General features: G+C 42.5%; 1 non-coding gene across 1 annotated transcript; it reads left to right on the top strand.

Moving 5' to 3' along the window:
- The first annotated feature begins 7557 nt into the window (after positions 1 to 7557).
- LOC125593603 lies at positions 7558 to 7664 on the top strand. The gene has a single exon (XR_007329503.1). It is a non-coding gene; the product is annotated as a small nucleolar RNA R71 (small nucleolar RNA).
- Positions 7665 to 21102: the final 13438 nt, after the last annotated feature.

Raw genomic sequence — 21102 nt, 5'->3', positions numbered from 1 at the left:
CATCTGGTCGACAGCTCGATCAGAATCAAATCACCAAAGCCTGAATTTCAACGGATTGAACAAATATTAGATCAGCTAGCACAAACATGAAAGCCTACCAATTTATGCTCCAATCAATTTAATCGAGCTCCCGAAACCCTAGGGACTTTGATATGATTTGTGTAAGACACAGATCCGACCAGCATTAAGCGGAAACAGTTCTCGCGTCTGATTTAAAAGACAAACAAACTCGATCTTTAACGAGCTCGTGAAACATGAACGATCGATAGGTCGTCCTTCTCCGAGAAAGGCATCGAGTTCTACCTCCGACGAGCTCAGATAACTTGAAGAGCAAGCAGAGAACATTGCTCCCAGAAAACAACAAGACGGATCTCCAAATAGCTTGACCTCGAAGGGGTCGATACTCATTATGCCTTCTTAAAAGCATTAATTCCAATCTAAGATTGGGAAGATCGATCTCTGTCAAACTTCAGCAGCGCATGAAGCTGAAAACACATCTCGTTCCATGGAAATAATGAGCCATATATCCAAGGAACCTTAGCAGCTTAGTGACCGACAAAGTTCAATGCCTCCAGAAGGTCGGCAAAATTTCCAAATAGTTAAAGTTGAGGAGCCAATGAAATATTACACTCCCAGATCGAAAATGAGTTTTTGAACAAAGCTCTTATCATACCTCCAGAAAGACAGCGAGCCCCGACATCAAGAAGATCGATATCTATCCCCTTCATTACGAAAAGAGACGTCCACTGCTAAAGGTCCCGACCTCGAAATAATTTCCTAAGATGGAAAACGATAAATCTAGGCAAACTATGCAAGAATTATTTTCGCATGTTGTCTAACAACATTTCCAAACGAAACGAAAGCAAAATCAGAAGAGGCAGTAAATGTGATATGATTGGCGATTGCGTACTACAAGTTATGCACCAATCAAATCAGTAATTCATAGTCTGAATATCTCAACCTCTCATCAGCTACATGAGGAACACATTATCAAGCATCCAACACTATTTCTTCTCCGCTAGCTCGAAGTCACCAAGACCAAAACACGCCCATGTCGGTAAACAATTCTTTATAATCTATTTACGCATATCGATATATTGCATAAGATAATAGCTATTGCGATCTTGTTCATATCGATTCATAATTTTGTATCACAACTAAATAAACTTATACAACTGTAAAATGTTTATACACTCTTCTTGCACAAGCTTAAACTTTTATCAAGTTTTACCATGCAGTCTCAAACGACCCAAGCTCTCATCGACATAAACCACCCTCCATATCAAAAACAACATCAATAAACCGCGTCCTTAGGCCACAACTGGTCCGCGAGTTGGATTCCTGATCAGCTTCCATCTCGCAAAACATCTCGAGGATGAGCGATATAAATTGCTCCTATAGCCGAACCAAAGTAAACGTTCGACTCTCTACGTGTAGCCAATCATTTTCATTGACTTAATGATTCGTTGGGATTATATCCAACAACTTTACACAAACAAAATGAATTTACATAAACCTGAATTGACACTCATATCAAACTCGATAAACATATTCGTCAAATCCACCACAAGAAATCAAGGGAACTCATCATACTCCTAAAGATCAGCGACCCTGATGACAAGATCGGCCCACTGCTTGTACATACACAAACTCCATCCAACTTTCCTCTCTCCCGCGACTGATTACATTGAACTCCTGTCCGGAACCGTGTGCATAAACGAAGTCGGTCACCTGATGATCAAACGAACCTCATCTAGTAGCTTAGATCGAACTCATATTTTGATCACGACAAATGAGCCAAGACCAAACGCTTCATGCGACCTCCCTTGCACGATCTCGTTATCAAACAACAAACGACTTTGCGAACTCCTTAAGGAAAAGTCAGCTTGGAGACATGTTTTTCTGGTTATTAAAAGACTTCTCCGTTCTCCAACCGTGTCACCTCACTTGAAGAACTGGGGGACAAATGTTGATACAGGATTTGTCACATAATCCTTCTCACCAAAAGAACAAGTTGATTAATGGTTCGGAAAATCTCGGTTTAGTAGAAACGGTTTGACGTGTGGACCGACTTAAGATCGAAGTGGTTAAAAGACTTGTTCAGATATTATTGAATGAGTCAAGATCATTTATTTAACTAAAAGATTATCGAACCAATCCCGCCATAAGTTCTTAAGTCCATGCTAAAAACGACCTCTCATTCTTGAGGATACAAATGACTTACTGATGTTAGCATTTTTCAAGGCTCCTAATCAAATGTTGTAGTATAAAAGATTGTCGAACCAATCCTAGGTGATTCTAAAGCAAAGGGAATGTAAGTTCATGATTAAGCTAAGTGCAATCCGGTTTTAAAGATGGTATGAACTAAGAATTAATAAGCTAATGCAATAAAGTAATGATCTTTCTTTCTCAATATGAAGCAAGAGGACTCATGGGGCTAGGCATTTGATCTTGGGTGATGTAGATCCAATCTAAGGGTGGCAAGCTATCAATCAAACACTTTCCTTATGCCTAGACACTAAGCTAAACAAGCTCTATCTCTAGATGAATGTTTTTTTGGTAAAACAACTCAAGCATCTAATCTCTTAGGTTGAATGTTACTAAAGCAAACATGGAGAACAAGTCTAATAGCAATCTCAACTCCTTTAGCAACTAATCTCTTAGGTAAAGCAAACTAAAAGCATTGAAGAGTTAGTTCAAGCATTTCATCATACACCTTGTGGGCAGGAAATGCCTAGAGATCTATTTTAGTATGATCAAGACTAAAATAACATTGAGAACCCTCAACAAGCATGAAAACAAATAAATCTTACACTAAACACCCTAGATCTTCTCTAATCACCCTTAATCACCCTAGCCCATGAATCCAAGATTAGTCTACTCACTAATAAACATGAATAACCCCAAAAACCATGGATGATTCAAGGTTAAACATGATTAGAGAGCAAGATAATCACACAAACACAAAGAATATAGATGGAAAATGATTCAAGATCCAAATTTTCTTTAAAGAGGTTTATGTGTTCTTAGAGAGAAAAGAAGATAAGTCCTAACTTGGCGATTACAAGAGTATTTATATGGTCTTTGGAAAATCTAATGGTTTCCATAGATAAGTCTAAAATGCCCTTTGAAAATGTTGATTTTCGGCCAAGGTAAAGACGCGACCCGGGTAGATGCCATGGTCGCAACCCACGTTGGCCAACCCGCGTTAGCTCCTCGTCCAGCTTCTGGAAGGCTGCCCGGGTAAGCTAACCCGCGTCCATCTACCCGCGTCAGAGTTGATATGCCTCTAGTAAATCGATCATAACTCTTCCAATACAGCTCCAAATGACTTGAAACCACTTCCATTAGAAAGATAACTCAATTTCCCACGTCACCCCAAAACATGAGCTTCGAAAGATATCTTTAAGGTCTCCATCCATGTTCATCTTTCACCCTTTTGCACCACAAATGTCTCTAAACACCTCCAAGAACTCCATAGCACACTCCAACCCCTAATAAAGACTCATGTATGCAAAATGGACCCTAAAGATGCCTAATTCCTAATCTACATGATCATTATGTACAAGAAATGATGGTTAAAACCATGTAAATATGCGAGATATCAACTCCCCCACACTAGTCCTTTACTTGTACTCAAGTAAACTTTTCAAAACACAAGGAGGAGAGATACAAAGATGGGAGCTTAGCCAAAAGAAACACTCAATGCACTCAACTTAACATCCTAAAGAAACATAGCAAATAGCATGAACACATTCTCTTATTATACTCTAGCTTCTCTAGGCCTATAAATACTCTTATGTCTCTACACAAGATGCAATGCTTTTCAACCAACATGCTCTCTCCACCAACCCTCACATTGATTCACACACACACAAGGTGAATTCTCACAGATGGGCACATGATCTCAATCATTTGTCTAGGTGATCAAATGGTCTAATATGGATGAAGATGAGGGTTCAATGCAATCATTTTAAGGTGGCAATCACTCAAGAATCAAGGAGCTTGATCATTATGCAAAATTTATCTAAGACTAGGAGCAATTCATACATACATGGATCCATCCTCATCATTCTACCCCATTCCTAAGTGATTATAAATTTTACACCCTTTTCATTCATCCCATAACCCATAATGAAAAACACTCACATCACTCACTCAATAAACAACATTCTTTTCTTAAGACTCAACCACTAAAGACCTCTTATTCACTTTTCACATTTCTAAACTCTAACACTTTTTATTATCCCTTCCCCACTATCTTATTGAATCTTTCTTTTTTTTTTTTTTTTTTTTTAATAGAGGGGGAATATCTCAAACAATACAATCAAGAGCTTTTTTTATCTTTCTATTCTAGGTCCCTAGGGATTTTCTTTCTCATGACAATCTTTTGTTCATCAATCTCAACTTTATCACTTCCCAAACCCAAGATATAAACCTTTAAGGAACAAAGACCCCACTCATCATCCTAGAAGCTAGCTCAAATGATGACCCTATGCTAGCAAGAGATGAGAACAAATCCATGTCGCTCCCAATACTATCAAAATTTTGCACATGACAAACTATCAAAAGACGCCTCACTCATGCAAATCAATGTAGGCTTCAAAGAATGGCTAGGGTTTAAGGGTAAGGAAGTGCCATTTGGGTTAACAAAGAGTGGTACAATGGGGAAAGATAACCCAAATGTGTATGAGATCCATGATCAAGTATGCAAATGCCCATATGCAAGAAAGATTAAGTTCATTCAAGTCTAAGTTCAGGTTGGAGCTGGTTTCAAGAATAATGCCAATATCAAGCAAGCAAACAAGTTTCAAGAAGAGTTTTCAAGGCTCAAAGCATGCAAGCCTTTCAAAAGATGCTTAAGCTACTTGATATGTTTAACTAGGGTGTCAAATTCAGTGCAAACAAGTGTTCTATACAAGGCAATATCAATCAGCTGCTCCATATGCAAGTGAATGCATCCGATATGCTCTGATTCAATCTTAAGAATGCAAGTGATGCAACTACATGATTAAAAAATTTCATTTTTTTGGTTTTTCTATGCATATATGTATGTACAATGCAATGCATGAGACTCAAAATCATCAAAGCAAACATGATCAAATACTTGGTACCTCCCCCACACTTAAATCACACAGTCTCTGTGTGAGTAAGGGAGAGATACCCAAAGGAAAGCAATATGCAAAGATAAACTGGTATGCACAAGATTACGGTGAAGGAGTACCTCTGATGGAGTGTTGGAAAAGGCAGTGGTGTCTAGGGAGCAATGTCTGGCCGCTTTCCTCCTCATCCCAAAGATCTTAAAAACGAAGATCCTACTGATATGTACAGGGATAGTCATGGGACTTCCTCCCAAGTGAGCTTGTTTTAAGTCTCTAGCTTGACTTTCCTTCCTTTGGCTAGTGAGAAGGAGGGTCCTTCCCACCTTCAAGAGTGATGGTGAGGACGTGGGAGAGAAGCTCTTGAAGCTTGATTGGATCATTCTGGAGCTGAGGAGTGATGATGGCCCTTGCACTTGAGAATGGCTTAGACCTTTCCTTGCACTTGATTTTGTACTCAATGGCCCCATCCTTAAGCTTCATTGGGTGGAGAGTGAGAGTGTGAGGAGTCTTATCAAGAGGTGGAGGATGAGGTTCTTTCACAATCTTCTTCTTGTCATGAGCAGCCTTTGTGGCTCTACTCACCTCCTTCTTTTTAGCACTTTCCAAGTGCTCATCACACATCTTTTTAGAGGACTCTCCAGCAAGACATTCTTTCTCAATACCAACCCCTTCAGCCTTGCTCTTCTCAATGGAGGATGCTCCACAAGTGATTGTTCCACAATACTCAGCATTCATCTTTGGGGATTGTAGTGGATAGGAGACAGTTTTGTTCACATTTAGGAGTGTGACCTTCTTGTTGGCAAAGTCTATGCAAGCTCCCACTATTGTGAGAAATGGAGTGCCAAGGATCAATGGGACTCTCTTCTCAGTTGCCATCTTCAGAACAGTGAGGTCTATAGGAATGGTGCATGCTCCAATCTTTAAAGGGAAGTCCTTGATGAGACCAATATGGATTGTAGAAGAGGAATCTCCAAACTGTAGGGAAGATGTGTTTGGCTTCATGCTCTCAATCCCTAGACTCTTCATCATCTCCATTGAGATCACATTCAAACTTGCACCAGAATCAACAAGATCATCATCAAAAGTGAGCTTACCAAGGTAGCAAGGCAACGTGAACATCCCTTGAGACTCAAGCTTAGGGAGGGACTTTGGAGGGATTGATGGATCAATCTTCAAAATGGAGATGTCCAAAAGCTCGGCCACTTCAGCTTGGTGGTCTAGAATGTCGTTGATGAGCATCATCTGGATATGAGCTTCATGCATACCCGAGATTTCTGGAAGTCTGACCCCAACATCACTAAGATCTTTCCTGAACTTGGAGAGCACCTTCTTCTGAGCTTTGGTGAGAACTCTTTGGGGGAAAGGGAGCTTATCATAGGGTGATAGCTCAACCTCAGTGGCTTCCTCTAGCTTAACCTCTTTCAGCTTGTTGTCAGCTCTCTTCTCAACTTGTTTCTCAGCCTTGTGCTCAGCTCTTTGCAGATTCGTCGCTTCAACCTTCCTGGCAGAGTCCTTCACAATCTGTGCTTCAGCTGTGGCCACAACAAATCTCTCAACTTTCCCAAACTCAGTTCCAAATACCAGTCTTTCAATCTCATCTTCCTCTTTCTCATGATCACTCAACTCAATCTCTGAAGAAGTAGTGGAGAAGACAACATTGCAAGACTCCTTAGGGTTCTTTTCTGGTTTCCCTGGTAGAGACCCCATTGGCTGCTTGGAGGATGAAGGCATAGAAGCAACTTGACTCTCCAAAGCCTTGAAGTGAGAGTCAAGTTGTAAGAACTTGTTGTTGAGGTCAGAGTAGTTCTTATCAATCTTTGTGTGGATGTTCTTGAACTCAAAATCCATTGTCTTCTCATTTCTGGCCTGAAATTCCAAGAGTTTCTTGAACATGGAGTCCACGCTTGAATCTGGAGCTTGAGCTTGGTTAGAGCTTCCTTGAGTCTGAAGAGACTGGTTACCTTGGTTGGTGAAACCTTGAGGATAATTCTGCTTGGCTTGGTAACCTCCTTGTTGGTTGTTGTAGAGTGGCCTTTGCTGGTAGTTGTTTTGGTACTGAAAGGTGGGTTCTTTCTTGTACCATGTGCCATTAGCATTGATAAAGCACAGCTCCTCTTGGCCTTCTAAACCATCAACCTCATTGATCACTGGAGATGCCTCTTGTTTCTGGTCACCAACAAAGTTCATCTTCTCCTGCTTAGCTTTTTCTGCAAGAAGTAGATCCAACTTGGCTTGGAGAGACTTCAGCTCTTTCCTGGTGTGCTGATCATCACCTCTGTTGCTTCTATCATACTCCTCACTGTAGACTGAGTCACTCTTAGCCAAGTTCTCCACCAGCTCTTCTGCATCCTCTTCAGTTCTACCCAAGAAGAAACCATTGCTGGCTGTGTCTAATCTGCTCCTGAACTCTGGAAGAGCACCTCTGTAGAAGGTACTGAGCAAACTCTCCTTGGTGAAGCCATGATGTGGGCATTGAGACCAATAGCCTTTAAACCTCTCCCAAGCTTCACTAAATCCCTCTAGGTTCTTCGGCTGAAAGCTAGAGATCTCAATCATGATCTTGGCCGTCCTTGAGATAGAGAAGAACTTCTCTAGGAATGCCCTCTTACACTCATTCCAAGTTGTGATAGAATCACTTGGAAGAGTCTTCTCCCATTGGTGTGCTTTGTCTCCCAAAGAAAAGGGGAACAGCTTGAGCTTGAAGGCATCTTCAGAAACACCATTGGTCTTGGACAAGCCACAATACTTATCAAACTTGTCCAAGTGATCAAATGGATCTTCAGCAGCAAGGCCATGATACTTTTTGTTCTCAATGGTGTTGAGCAGCCCTGACTTGATCTCAAAGTTGTTGTTCTCCACAGCCGGTGCTCTGATTCCCAACCTATGACCATGAATGTGAGGTTGATCATAGGCTCCAATGGCTCGAGCTTGGCGCAGTGGATGCTGTGGCCTAAGGTTTGCAGCTCCTTGGGCCACTCCATCATGAGGCTGATTCTGATTGTGCTTCATTTCAAACTCCAATCTCTGAAAGTGAACATGTTGCTCTTCTTCTCTTCTCTTTCTTGCTATCTCCCTCGCAAGTGCAACTATGTCTTCAACTCTTGGAACTAGGCTTGATGAACCTCTGCTCCTCAAATTCATACACCTGAAATGCAAAGGGAGAGGAAGAAGGAGAATCAGTAACAAAATAAAAGAAAAATGACTTAGTCTCAAGCAAGTGACTAAATCCCAATGTCACAATCAATCTAGAACTTGGCAACGGTGCCAATTTGATGTTAGGAGTTTTCAAATGTTGTAGTATAAAAGATTGTCGAACCAATCCTAGGTGATTCTAAAGCAAAGGGAATTCAAGTTCATGCTTAAGCTAAGTGCAATCCGGTTTTAAAGATGGTATGAACTAAGAATTAATAAGCTAATGCAATAAGTAATGATCTTTCTTTCTCAATATGAAGCAAGAGGACTCATGGGGCTAGGCATTTGATCTTGGGTGATGTAGATCCAATCTAAGGGTGGCAAGCTATCAATCAAACACTTTCCTTATGCCTAGACACTAAGCTAAACAAGCTCTATCTCTAGATGAATGTTCTTTTGGTAAAGCAACTCAAGCATCTAATCTCTTAGGTTGAATGTTACTAAAGCAAACATGGAGAACAAGTCTAATAGCAATCTCAACTCCTTTAGCAACTAATCTCTTAGGTAAAGCAAACTAAAAGCATTGAAGAGTTAGTTCAAGCATTTCATCATACACCTTGTGGGCAGGAAATGCCTAGAGATCTATTTTAGTATGATCAAGACTAAAATAACATTGAGAACCCTCAACAAGCATGAAAACAAATAAATCTTACACTAAACACCCTAGATCTTCTCTAATCACCCTTAATCACCCTAGCCCATGAATCCAAGATTAGTCTACTCACTAATAAACATGAATAACCCCAAAAACCATGGATGATTCAAGGTTAAACATGATTAGAGAGCAAGATAATCACACAAACACAAAGAATATAGATGGAAAATGATTCAAGATCCAAATTTTCTTTAAAGAGGTTTATGTGTTCTTAGAGAGAAAAGAAGATAAGTCCTAACTTGGCGATTACAAGAGTATTTATATGGTCTTTGGAAAATCTAATGGTTTCCATAGATAAGTCTAAAATGCCCTTTGAAAATGTTGATTTTCGGCCAAGGTAAAGACGCGACCCGGGTAGATGCCATGGTCGCAACCCACGTCGGGCAACCCGCGTCAGCTCCTCGTCCAGCTTCTGGGAGGCCGCCCGAGTAAGCCAACCCGCGTCCATCTACCCGCATCAGAGTTGATATGCCTCTAGTAAATCGATCATAACTCCTCCAATACAGCTCCAAATGACTTGAAACCACTTCCATTTGAAAGATAACTCAATTTCCCACGTCACCCCAAAACATGAGCTTCAAAAGATATCTTTAAGGTCTCCATCCATGTTCATCTTTCACCCTTTTGTACCACAAATGTCTCTAAACACCTCCAAGAACTCCATAGCACACTCCAGCCCCTAATAAAGACCCATGTATGCAAAATGGACCCTAAAGATGCCTAATTCCTAATCTACATGATTTTTGTGTACGATGGTTAAAACCATGTAAATATGAAAGATATCACTTACCATCTAAGATGGAAAGGTACGAACCGATAAAGTTTATATCTCATTCGAGATGACAAAACTGATGCCTCGCACAAGGCAGATTAAATGCTATCCAGACCTAATACGATTGATCGAAGATCAGACCAACTTCAGTAGACTTGATCCACAATGACGAAATCAGGTGTTGCAGGCCGCTGCCATTCCATTCACTAGGCACAGAAGAAAAGCGATCTAACCATCATACTCGATGGACCAAGTGGAGACACTCCTGTTGCTTGATCTAATACATCAGGACTAATCCCAGAGCTAAGGACCCACTCAGCGAACATTAATAAGTTGTTTAAAACAAAACAAAAGAGATCTCGCAGCACATCAAGCGAAGCACTCTAGCGCCCAAGGAACCGATCTGAAATCATTGATCACAGCCCCCGCGATGAAGCCACCGAGAATATCCAGATGCTCCCGAGCTTTCCATCTCACGGTACATACATTTCTAAACCAAAGAGACATCTGGTCGACAGCTCGATCAGAATCAAATCACCAAAGCCTGAATTTCAACGGATTGAACAAATATTAGATCAGCTAGCACAAACATGAAAGCCTACCAATTTATGCTCCAATCAATTTAATCGAGCTCCCGAAACCCTAGGGACTTTGATATGATTTGTGTAAGACACAGATCCGACCAGCATTAAGCGGAAACAGTTCTCGCGTCTGATTTAAAAGACAAACAAACTCGATCTTTAACGAGCTCGTGAAACATGAACGATCGATAGGTCGTCCTTCTCCGAGAAAGGCATCGAGTTCTACCTCCGACGAGCTCAGATAACTTGAAGAGCAAGCAGAGAACATTGCTCCCAGAAAACAACAAGACGGATCTCCAAATAGCTTGACCTCGAAGGGGTCGATACTCATTATGCCTTCTTAAAAGCATTAATTCCAATCTAAGATTGGGAAGATCGATCTCTGTCAAACTTCAGCAGCGCGTGAAGCTGAAAACACATCTCGTTCCATGGAAATAATGAGCCATATATCCAAGGAACCTTAGCAGCTTAGTGACCGACAAAGTTCAATGCCTCCAGAAGGTCGGCAAAATTTCCAAATAGTTAAAGTTGAGGAGCCAATGAAATATTACACTCCCAGATCGAAAATGAGTTTTTGAACAAAGCTCTTATCATACCTCCAGAAAGACAGCGAGCCCCGACATCAAGAAGATCGATATCTATCCCCTTCATTACGAAAAGAGACGTCCACTGCTAAAGGTCCCGACCTCGAAATAATTTCCTAAGATGGAAAACGATAAATCTAGGCAAACTATGCAAGAATTATTTTCGCATGTTGTCTAACAACATTTCCAAACGAAACGAAAGCAAAATCAGAAGAGACAGTAAATGTGATATGATTGGCGATTGCGTACTACAAGTTATGCACCAATCAAATCAGTAATTCATAGTCTGAATATCTCAACCTCTCATCAGCTACATGAGGAACACATTATCAAGCATCCAACACTATTTCTTCTCCGCTAGCTCGAAGTCACCAAGACCAAAACACGCCCATGTCGGTAAACAATTCTTTATAATCTATTTACGCATATCGATATATTGCATAAGATAATAGCTATTGCGATCTTGTTCATATCGATTCATAATTTTGTATCACAACTAAATAAACTTATACAACTGTAAAATGTTTATACACTCTTCTTGCACAAGCTTAAACTTTTATCAAGTTTTACCATGCAGTCTCAAACGACCCAAGCTCTCATCGACATAAACCACCCTCCATATCAAAAACAACATCAATAAACCGCGTCCTTAGGCCACAACTGGTCCGCGAGTTGGATTCCTGATCAGCTTCCATCTCGCAAAACATCTCGAGGATGAGCGATATAAATTGCTCCTATAGCCGAACCAAAGTAAACGTTCGACTCTCTACGTGTAGCCAATCATTTTCATTGACTTAATGATTCGTTGGGATTATATCCAACAACTTTACACAAACAAAATGAATTTACATAAACCTGAATTGACACTCATATCAAACTCGATAAACATATTCGTCAAATCCACCACAAGAAATCAAGGGAACTCATCATACTCCTAAAGATCAGCGACCCTGATGACAAGATCGGCCCACTGCTTGTACATACACAAACTCCATCCAACTTTCCTCTCTCCCGCGACTGATTACATTGAACTCCTGTCCGGAACCGTGTGCATAAACGAAGTCGGTCACCTGATGATCAAACGAACCTCATCTAGTAGCTTAGATCGAACTCATATTTTGATCATGACAAATGAGCCAAGACCAAACGCTTCATGCGACCTCCCTTGCACGATCTCGTTATCAAACAACAAACGACTTTGCGAACTCCTTAAGGAAAAGTCAGCTTGGAGACATGTTTTTCTGGTTATTAAAAGACTTCTCCGTTCTCCAACCGTGTCACCTCACTTGAAGAACTGGGGGACAAATGTTGATACAGGATTTGTCACATAATCCTTCTCACCAAAAGAACAAGTTGATTAATGGTTCGGAAAATCTCGGTTTAGTAGAAACGGTTTGACGTGTGGACCGACTTAAGATCGAAGTGGTTAAAATACTTGTTCAGATATTATTGAATGAGTCAAGATCATTTATTTAACTAAAAGATATACACATTCTAAGAATTAAGGAAGTCAAGGCTAAAATAAAGGAACACGTGCAACAACATACCGAGTTCGACGGTGGCGAGCTTCTCTTATAAAAAGCAAAGACGTAGCTCTCGAAATGGGGGGCCATTTTTGAGGGAGAACAAGCTCTCATAAGAAAATAAATACATAAATAAAAGAAGAGATAATATTAGAGGAGGAAGGGGAGACCACGCTTCCTCTACATAAGATCACACCTAAACAAGAAATGCAGTTCTCTACGTCTTGGTAAGAGAGCTTGAGACTTGAAGAGATTCCTCACTCAATAGGAGAAACGACCATAATACTTATAATCAGTTCCATGATTATCGAATCATTATGTTACAATCTCATTGACCACAACGATGAACCTAGATCATGCAAACGGCACGAGCTCGTAAACACGATGCCGTTTACACATAGTCAATGTCTCACACAAGACGAACGAAACCAGACAAACCCGATGTCTTGCTCGAGACCGACGAAACCGACATCTCATCCGAAATGATCATAATCGAACTATGTTTAGACTTGATCCCTTGACGGGTACGTAGGCAGCTCGACCCCGAGTTCAGTCACGATCTTTCTCTCCTCCGAGATCTCGATGTTATTCCACATAAGAATAAAGTCCATTCTTGTCAACTCAAATCCAATTCTATCGTTGTGTTCTGAGGATATTGTCGCCCACGAAGTTCTTTCTTTGCCAGTTTTACATCTCAAACACTATCAAATACTTAGTGTAGATTCTAGGATCTACACTCATCACTTCCTACTAACTCCACTTCAAAGCTGTTGATCACAGTAATCACCCTGAACTCCTTCTTAGGACAAATTGCTTCATGCGTCTTGGACCATTTATCACCACATTTAAAACAGAGTCCATGTCTTCTCATCGCATCCAGCTCCGCATCAGAGTGGCGTTGTCTCGGTCGCTGAGATGTCTATGCTGGTGGAATGTTCTCCTTTTGTGGTTTCGCATCCAACGCCAAAACCTTCTGATTATTGTTGTAATATCCACCCATGCGAACATTATTGTTGCTCCCAACGTTTTGTTGCTTCGTAGCCCCCTTAGATGCATCACCCAAAATTCTACAAAATGTACTCGACTCCATTTTAAGCACAACCGCAATGTAATTACAAAGGCCATGTGGTTCCTTCATCTCTCTGTTGAACCCAATATAGAAAATCCTCTCCAATTGATGATCATCCAATCCAGGAAATTGAGCTGACAAATCCTCAAATTCTTATACATACTCAGCCACGGAACCAGTCTGCCTGATCGAAAATAGTCGAGTACTTGGCTCGTCTTCAATAGATTCTGAGAAACTCACAAACAAGCGCTGCTTAAAATCCTTCCAGTTCCGGAAACCCCCCCACGACGCATCACCCACGCATACCACTTCTTCAATGCTCCCCGCAAACATAATGGAACCAGATCCAGTCTCGATTCTTCATCATACCTCCCCAACTCATAAAAGTATTCCACATCAACCATCCATTCCGGGACTCTAGTACCATCACAGAATGGAATCTCAATTTTCTTCAACATATTCTCACGATTATCGAGATTCAATTGTTCATCTCTATAACCAAACGGAGAATGCTCCCGAATTCGTTCGAAATTAGAGTTTCGAACCTGCGATTGAGATTACGCAAACGCCGGATCCCGCCGCGGTGTTTCAATTGGAGATCGATCAATCACCGTCTGCTTTCCCAACGCCTTGAGCACTGAATCTAACTTGGAATCCATCGACGATAGCTTAGTATCCAACGAATCGACTCTCGTTTCCAGCGAATCGACTCTCGTTTCCAGCGAATCGACTCTCGATTCCAGCGAATCGAAGCACTCATCCTTCAACTTCACGTCTTTACACAATCTCTCATAGTCTGCCATCAAAAACTTCACCTGACCTTGGATCTGCTTTGTCGGTTCCGTCGATGTATCAGAGTAACCAGATTTCGCCGAAGACATCGTCGCTTTGTAGATCGAACCGTTTCACCGCACCAATGATAGAGTTTTGTAACTTGAAAGACTTGTAAAGAGAATTACTCGTTTATTGAATAATAGAAATAGCTTTGCTAGTTCAGATTCCAATCACTATCTCATGGCGATAGCGATCTTCATGTACGACCTCATAGCGATTGTTTCTAGACTCATGACGTCTAAAATTAACATACCAAGCATAAAGAGTAAAGCAACGACTCTATTCGTATTTAAACAGTATTCTACTCTTCTTTGAGCTCCAACGGCAAAGACTCTAGATCACTCCCAGTCTTTCGTTCCTCAACCTCCGTTGCCACGTCATTAACTTCCTCATTTTGAATCTTCTCCACTTGTTCCTCCACGTCACCTCGCTCCTCATTTGAATTCCTTTTCTTTTGGCGAAAGTAACCTCTCTTATACTTATCATGTACTTATTGAGCTTGACTGATAAGTAGGTTATTAGAGCTTGGTCTTCGTTTGGGTATGTACAATGTCTTCCCATACTTTTGGGAGGCTTAAAGCCTGAAAAAAAATGTGGCCTCCAATACAAAAATTTGTGGTGCAAAAATAATCAATTGGTGACAATTCGTCATGTGAGAGTGTTGTTAAAGGGTGAGGTCTTGGGTTCGAGTAACGCCAAGCGCACCAATAACCTATATGGGAGAGTCAGTGAAGACTCACATGTGAGAGGTTAGGATCGGTGCTCTGCAGGGCTAGTCTGGAGCCTATGAAACATGTAGTTACCATGGGGCAGGTTGTTACAATAAGTGAAAATACCTAGGAATTTTGCTAGAAAAAGGTTCGAACTAGTAGCCAAAAGGTCAAATTTTGGATTACTTCACCATTAAACCAAACAAATATTTTGAAAAATGTGTCCTTCTAATCACACTTTTATTTTGTGGCCTAAAGCAAATGCTTTATGTGCCTTATAGAAGGAACGGGACTGGGTATGTAGCGCAAGGACTTGGAGGACAAAGAGCTTGGATTCTGTATAAGCAAGAAAATCAAACCGATATGATGACTCCTCCTTGTGGTAAAGCTATGTCACCAGGTCCTTGTTTCCATTCTCCTCCTTACTACGATTGCAAAACAAAGAAGGGAACACACGGGTGATGTCGTTACGCACGTGAGACACTGTGAGGATATAAGCTAGGGACTTAAGCTTGTTGACAACTTATAACTTGAAGACAAAACAGTGTTCAGTTCTTTTTTTAAGACAGTGGATGATGATCATGTTTGGACTAAATTGCCAAGATGTTGATGTTCTTTTATGAGTGGTTTCTTTAGACATAGAATGAGCATGTTTTAGTGGGTCTTGTTAACACTAGGTCCATGTAGTAAATTGATTGTTTTTATCAACATATTTAGAAAAATTAATTACAATTTAATTAAAAATTTAGGTTCAGATTATCAGCAATCTAATTCTTAATCTACAGTAATAGTTTACCAATATTAAGACAAATTCATTCTCAATATAGTTTTTAGGCCATTTATAGTTGCAACTAGATTGTTATTTTATGGAATATCATGATGTGCAATAGTTTATTCTATCAATTTCATGCAAATATATACCATTTACCTTGAGTCAAATGAAATGAGCATTCAACCAATTCCACAATAAAAGTAAACAAAGCATCGGGACTGATTATTACAGCTCCTTGTTTACTTCAGCATCTGGTGGCAACACCCAGATAGTAGAGGAGTCTATATCGCCCTCCATCTCACTGGACATGAACGAGTTTCTCATAAAGATCCCGGATGACTTGGAGATTAAGAAAGCAGTGTTCGCTATTCATGGAGACAAAGCACCGGGACCGGACGGTTTATCAGCCAACTTTTACCAAGGTTTTTGGGACATTATAAGGGGGGGGGGGGGGGGAGTCTGCAGCGAGATCAGAGACTTGTTTGTCTCCGGCCAACTCCAAAGACATTTCAACAAGACTCATGTCCGTCTAATTCCAAAAATCAAAAGCCCGAAGAAGGTTATGGACTACAGGCCCATTGCACTCTGCTCCACGCACTATAAAATTATCGCCAAGATCTTGTGCCAGCGGCTGAAACCTGTTCTTCCTACCCTTGTCTCCCCTCACCAGTCGGCGTTTGTGGCTGGCCGATCAATCTCGGATAATGTGTTGATAACCCATGAGATCCTCCACTACCTCCGCACCTCATCAACTAAGAAGCATTGCTCAATGGCCGTTAAAACGGATATGAGCAAGGCTTATGACAGATTGGAGTGGAATTTCTTACGAGACATGATGATCCGATTTGGCTTTTATCCGACTTGGGTTCACTTGATAATGGAATGTGTTAGCTCCGTATCGTACTCCTATCTCATCAATGGTAGTGCGAAAGGTTGCGTTAGACCATCCCGAGGGATCAGCCAAGGAGATCCTCTCTCCCCGTATCTCTTTATTTTGTGCTCGGAGGTGTTGTCGAGCCTTTGTGTGAAAGCTCAGGAGGAAGGATTGTTACAGGGCGTTAGGGTGGCGCGGAACTCTCCATCACTAAATCACCTACTCTTCGCGGATAACACCATGTTCTTATGCAAGAGTGATCCAGTGTCATGTCGAGACCTAATGAACATCCTAGGAAGTACGAAGCTGCGTCGGGCCAAAGCATCAACGTCTTGAAGTCAGCAGTTACGTTCTCCTCCAAAACACCCATCGAAGTTTGCAGAAGAGTCAAAGGTACTCTAAATACTATGGGTGAGGAAGGCATTGGAAAGTACCTTGGCTTGCCGGAGCACTTCACCCGGAAAAAGAAGGATATCTTTGCGGGTATAGTGGACCGCATTAGACAAAAGTCCCATAGTTGGTCGTCACGATATCTCAATGGCGCAGGAAAGCAAGTCTTGCTGAAATCCGTTCTATCGGCAATGCCGTCTTACGCCATGTCGTGTTTCAAGTTACCTAAATTCCTATGCCAGCAGATACAGACCGTCCTCACCCGCTTTTAGTGGGACGCCAAACCGGATGTTAGGAAGATGTCTTGGGTCGCTTGGAGTAAACTCACCTTACCCAAGAGAGCAGGAGGCTTAGGCTTTAGAGAAATTGAAAAGTTTAATGATGCTTTACTCGCAAAACTTGCTTGGAGAGTACTCAAGTTCCCCACCACCTTGCTGTCTCAAACACTGATCGGTAAATAGTGCCACATTGAGCATTTTCTCACCGCAGCAGCACCCAATTCTGGATCGCATAGATGGAGAGGTGTACTGGCAGGCAAAGAGGTTCTTTTAAAAGGACTAGGATGGATCGTGGGCACTGGGAAGAACATTAACGTTTGGTCGGACCCCTGGTTGTCGACATCATACTCTCTCTGTCCCATGGGTCCTCCGACTGAAGCTAACAAAGATCTCAAAGTCTCTGATCTCTTAGGAGTGAACTCGATGGAATGGGTCTTGAGGGCAATCAGATTGCATTTTCCTCAGTATGAGGACCTGATCAGGAAAGTGATTCCTAGTGAATACCAAATGGAAGATGAGATGGTCTGGTTACCAGAAAGGTCCGGGAACTACTCCACCAGATCGGGTTATGACTTATGCAAAGTGAACCGAGATCAAGAGAATGAAGATCTCAACTGGTACCCCTGTATTTGAAGGCTAAAATATCACCAAAGCTAAAACACTTTCTCTGGAAAATAAAAAGCAATGCTCTTCCGATAGGGGCAAATTTATTGAGAAGAGGAGTTGAGGTAGAAGGGCGATGCAAAAGATGTGGACTGGTGGAAACTGAACGTCATGTTCTCCTCCAATGCCCATTTGCAACTCGAGCTTGGGACCTAGTTCCTGCAGTACACAAACCTGACCCAACACTTATCACTTCTGCTGACTCGTTACTCCAAGCGAGCAGACGAATCCTCAGCCTACCGCCGACAGGCCTCAGTGAAACCGCTATGTATCCTTGGATCTTTTGGTACCTATGGGTTGGGAGAAATAAATTTTTGTTTGAGAACAGGGAAGGATCAGAACAAGAGGTGGTTGTGGCTGCAATTACAGAGCCAGAGCATGGCAAGCAGCCCAACAAGAAAAGGAAAAGACAACTAAGGAGAAACGAGTCCAGGCCCCGGTTGCCCGTACCAATACTTTGGAGACTCAGTGCTTTGTAGATGCAGCGTGGAATGTGTTAGGGTCGAAAACGGTTGCGACGAAGTTAACGTCCAAATCTCCAAAAAGAAAACGTAGAAATCTTCTTCGACAAATACTTTTTCAAAATAGATTCTTCTTTACGAAAATCTTTGCGGAGGAAACGCGAGTCATCGAACAAGAGCTCGAAAAGGTTCGCTACGCAGCGACCGAACGCGTGCTCCGCTCGGCCGCTACGTAGCGACCGAGTTCGAGCCAAGGCTCGGTCGCTACGTAGCGACCGAACGCCCATTCCGCTCGGTCGCTACGTAGCGACCGAGCTCGAGTCGAAACTTAGTCGCTACGTAGCGACCGAGCTCGAGTCGAAACTCGTTCGCTACGTAGCGACCGAGCTCGAGTCGAAACTCGGTCGCTACGTAGCGACCGAGCTCGAGTCTAAACTCGGTCGCTACTTAGCGACCGAGCTCGAGTCGAAACTCGGTCGCTACGTAGCGACCGAGCTCGAGCACGTAGCGACCGAACTCTTCCGAAACGTCGATACGACATTAGTCCATGCATTCTCGTCTACCCTTCGATGTTATCTCCCGAAGACCATAGCGAACCCATTTCACGATTCCCCGCCATTCTAAGTTATCGATCAAACTTAACCGTAAAAACCGCGGAAAGTTTGTTCTTTATCGAAAGAAGCCGTAATAAACGCTTCGAGTCGGAAGACGGCCCAAAGGGACCTAAGACATGACTCGAGGCCCAACTTACGGTTTCTTAACCAACAACCCGTAAGCCGCATGACGGTTTACGCTTGGTTCGCGAGGAAAGATAAATGTCAAGTTTTCGCGGATAAATACGAAATTTTGAAGATAATTACGAAGATCAGAAAAAATGGAATACCTCCATTTTTATGCTATGGCTGCTTAAGGGCAGAAGGGGAAAAGCGTAAACCGACCTTGGAGCCAGTATATAAGGAGTTCTAGGCGAGAGGCATGGAGGGAGGACTTTTCAGAGCAAACTTAGCACTTAGAGCAATTTTGGGCAATTTTCCGTTTTTGTTATTCGAGCTGCGACTCAATTAGGTTTTTGCCGTCTTAGGGTTTTAGAACTAGGAATCTCGCCGACAGCTCTCGTAGCCCAGGCACTTGCCTTGTTGTAAACGCTTAAACGCAGATTCGGAATAAGAACTATCTTGCTCTCTTTTTCGATTTCTTATTTTATTACTGTTCTCGTTTCGTGCTCTGATTTCTTGGCGTGTGGTATTAGCAGATATCCGGGACCTCTGGGAAATTAGGGTTTTCCTAGCTTCCTTATTTAAACGAAAATCGACAGTGCGAATTTCGGTTCCCACAGTTTGGCGCTAGAAGGAGGGGGGGGGGGGGTACGGATCAATCTAACTCTCAATCACATTACGCTAAACCAAACATGTCAACTGACGACACGGATAACGTGCAGACTCCTCTTAACGGAGGCAGCGGCACTGATCTTCACACTCCCGCAGCGGACGTATCTGCGGCCATCGCACCAGCCAACGGCGCGGCGCTCGAGGAGTTTAAAAAGATGTTCGCCACCTACGAAAAAAGGTCGGAAGAACATGATAAGCTCGTGAGCACCTTGACCAAACAAGTTGAAACTTTAACGGCAAGGACTCAAGCAATCCGCCCCCGCGGAACCACTGAAGTCCATTGGAAAAGACTTGACTTTGCAACCCCACTCAACAGGCCTGGAGCCGCGCAGGAACGACCTTTGGGTCAAAACCCTAGCGAGAAATCTCCCGTTGAAAAGGGAAACTCCGAAAGACCTCCGCCTCCCACGAAGATTTCGGAGGACAACGGAGTCGAGCAAGTCGACCTGGATCCTAGCGATGTCTCCAACAATACTGATGAGGACGTCGACAGACATCCAATGAGGACCAGAGGCCGATTCACTCGGGAAAGCCCTCCGTTCGACAAACCAATGACAGAAGAGGAGGAAATCCTTTATTGGAACGAACAAGAAGAGCTGGCTGAAAAGCAAACCGAGCTCACTCGCAGTAAACGCCGACAAGCACGAAAATCTGATGGCGAGACGTCGGATATACGCGATCTTCGCGACTATATCACCAAGACTGCGGCAGAAGTAAGAGCCTTAAAATCCCAAATCCATCACGCTACCAGCGCGGCCCCCGAGATCGATAGGCTACTGGAAGGTCTCGGAAGACCCCTTTCACCACTCGCATCTCAGATACAAGCCTATCCGATCCAGGAAAAATCAAAGTGCCGAAGTATGATGGAACGACCGATCCGAGAGCGCACCTTCAGGCTTTCCACATCACGATGGGAAGAGCGAGGCTGAAGGACGGCGAAAGAGACGCCGGCTACTGCCGCCTGTTCGTCAAGAATCTAGAAGGAGCAGCCCTCGAATGGTTCGCACGCCTTAAGTGAAACTCTATCGGAAGTTTCTCGCATCGAAATTTCTCAAGCAATACTCTATGTTCATAGATAGAGAAACTTCCGATATCGATCTTTGGAGTGTATCCCAGAGGGTAGAAGAACCCCTCCGCGAGTTCATCAGCCGATTCAAGTTGGTAATGTCCAGGGTCAGCGGGATATGCGACAAGGTGGCCATCGGTGCGCTCAGAAAGGCGCTCTGGTACAAGTCGAAATTCAGAAAATGGATA

Source organism: Brassica napus, chromosome C9 (genome assembly GCF_020379485.1).
Source record: "Brassica napus cultivar Da-Ae chromosome C9, Da-Ae, whole genome shotgun sequence".
Lineage (NCBI taxonomy): Eukaryota > Viridiplantae > Streptophyta > Magnoliopsida > Brassicales > Brassicaceae > Brassica > Brassica napus.
This window is presented reverse-complemented; position numbering and strand designations above follow the sequence as displayed.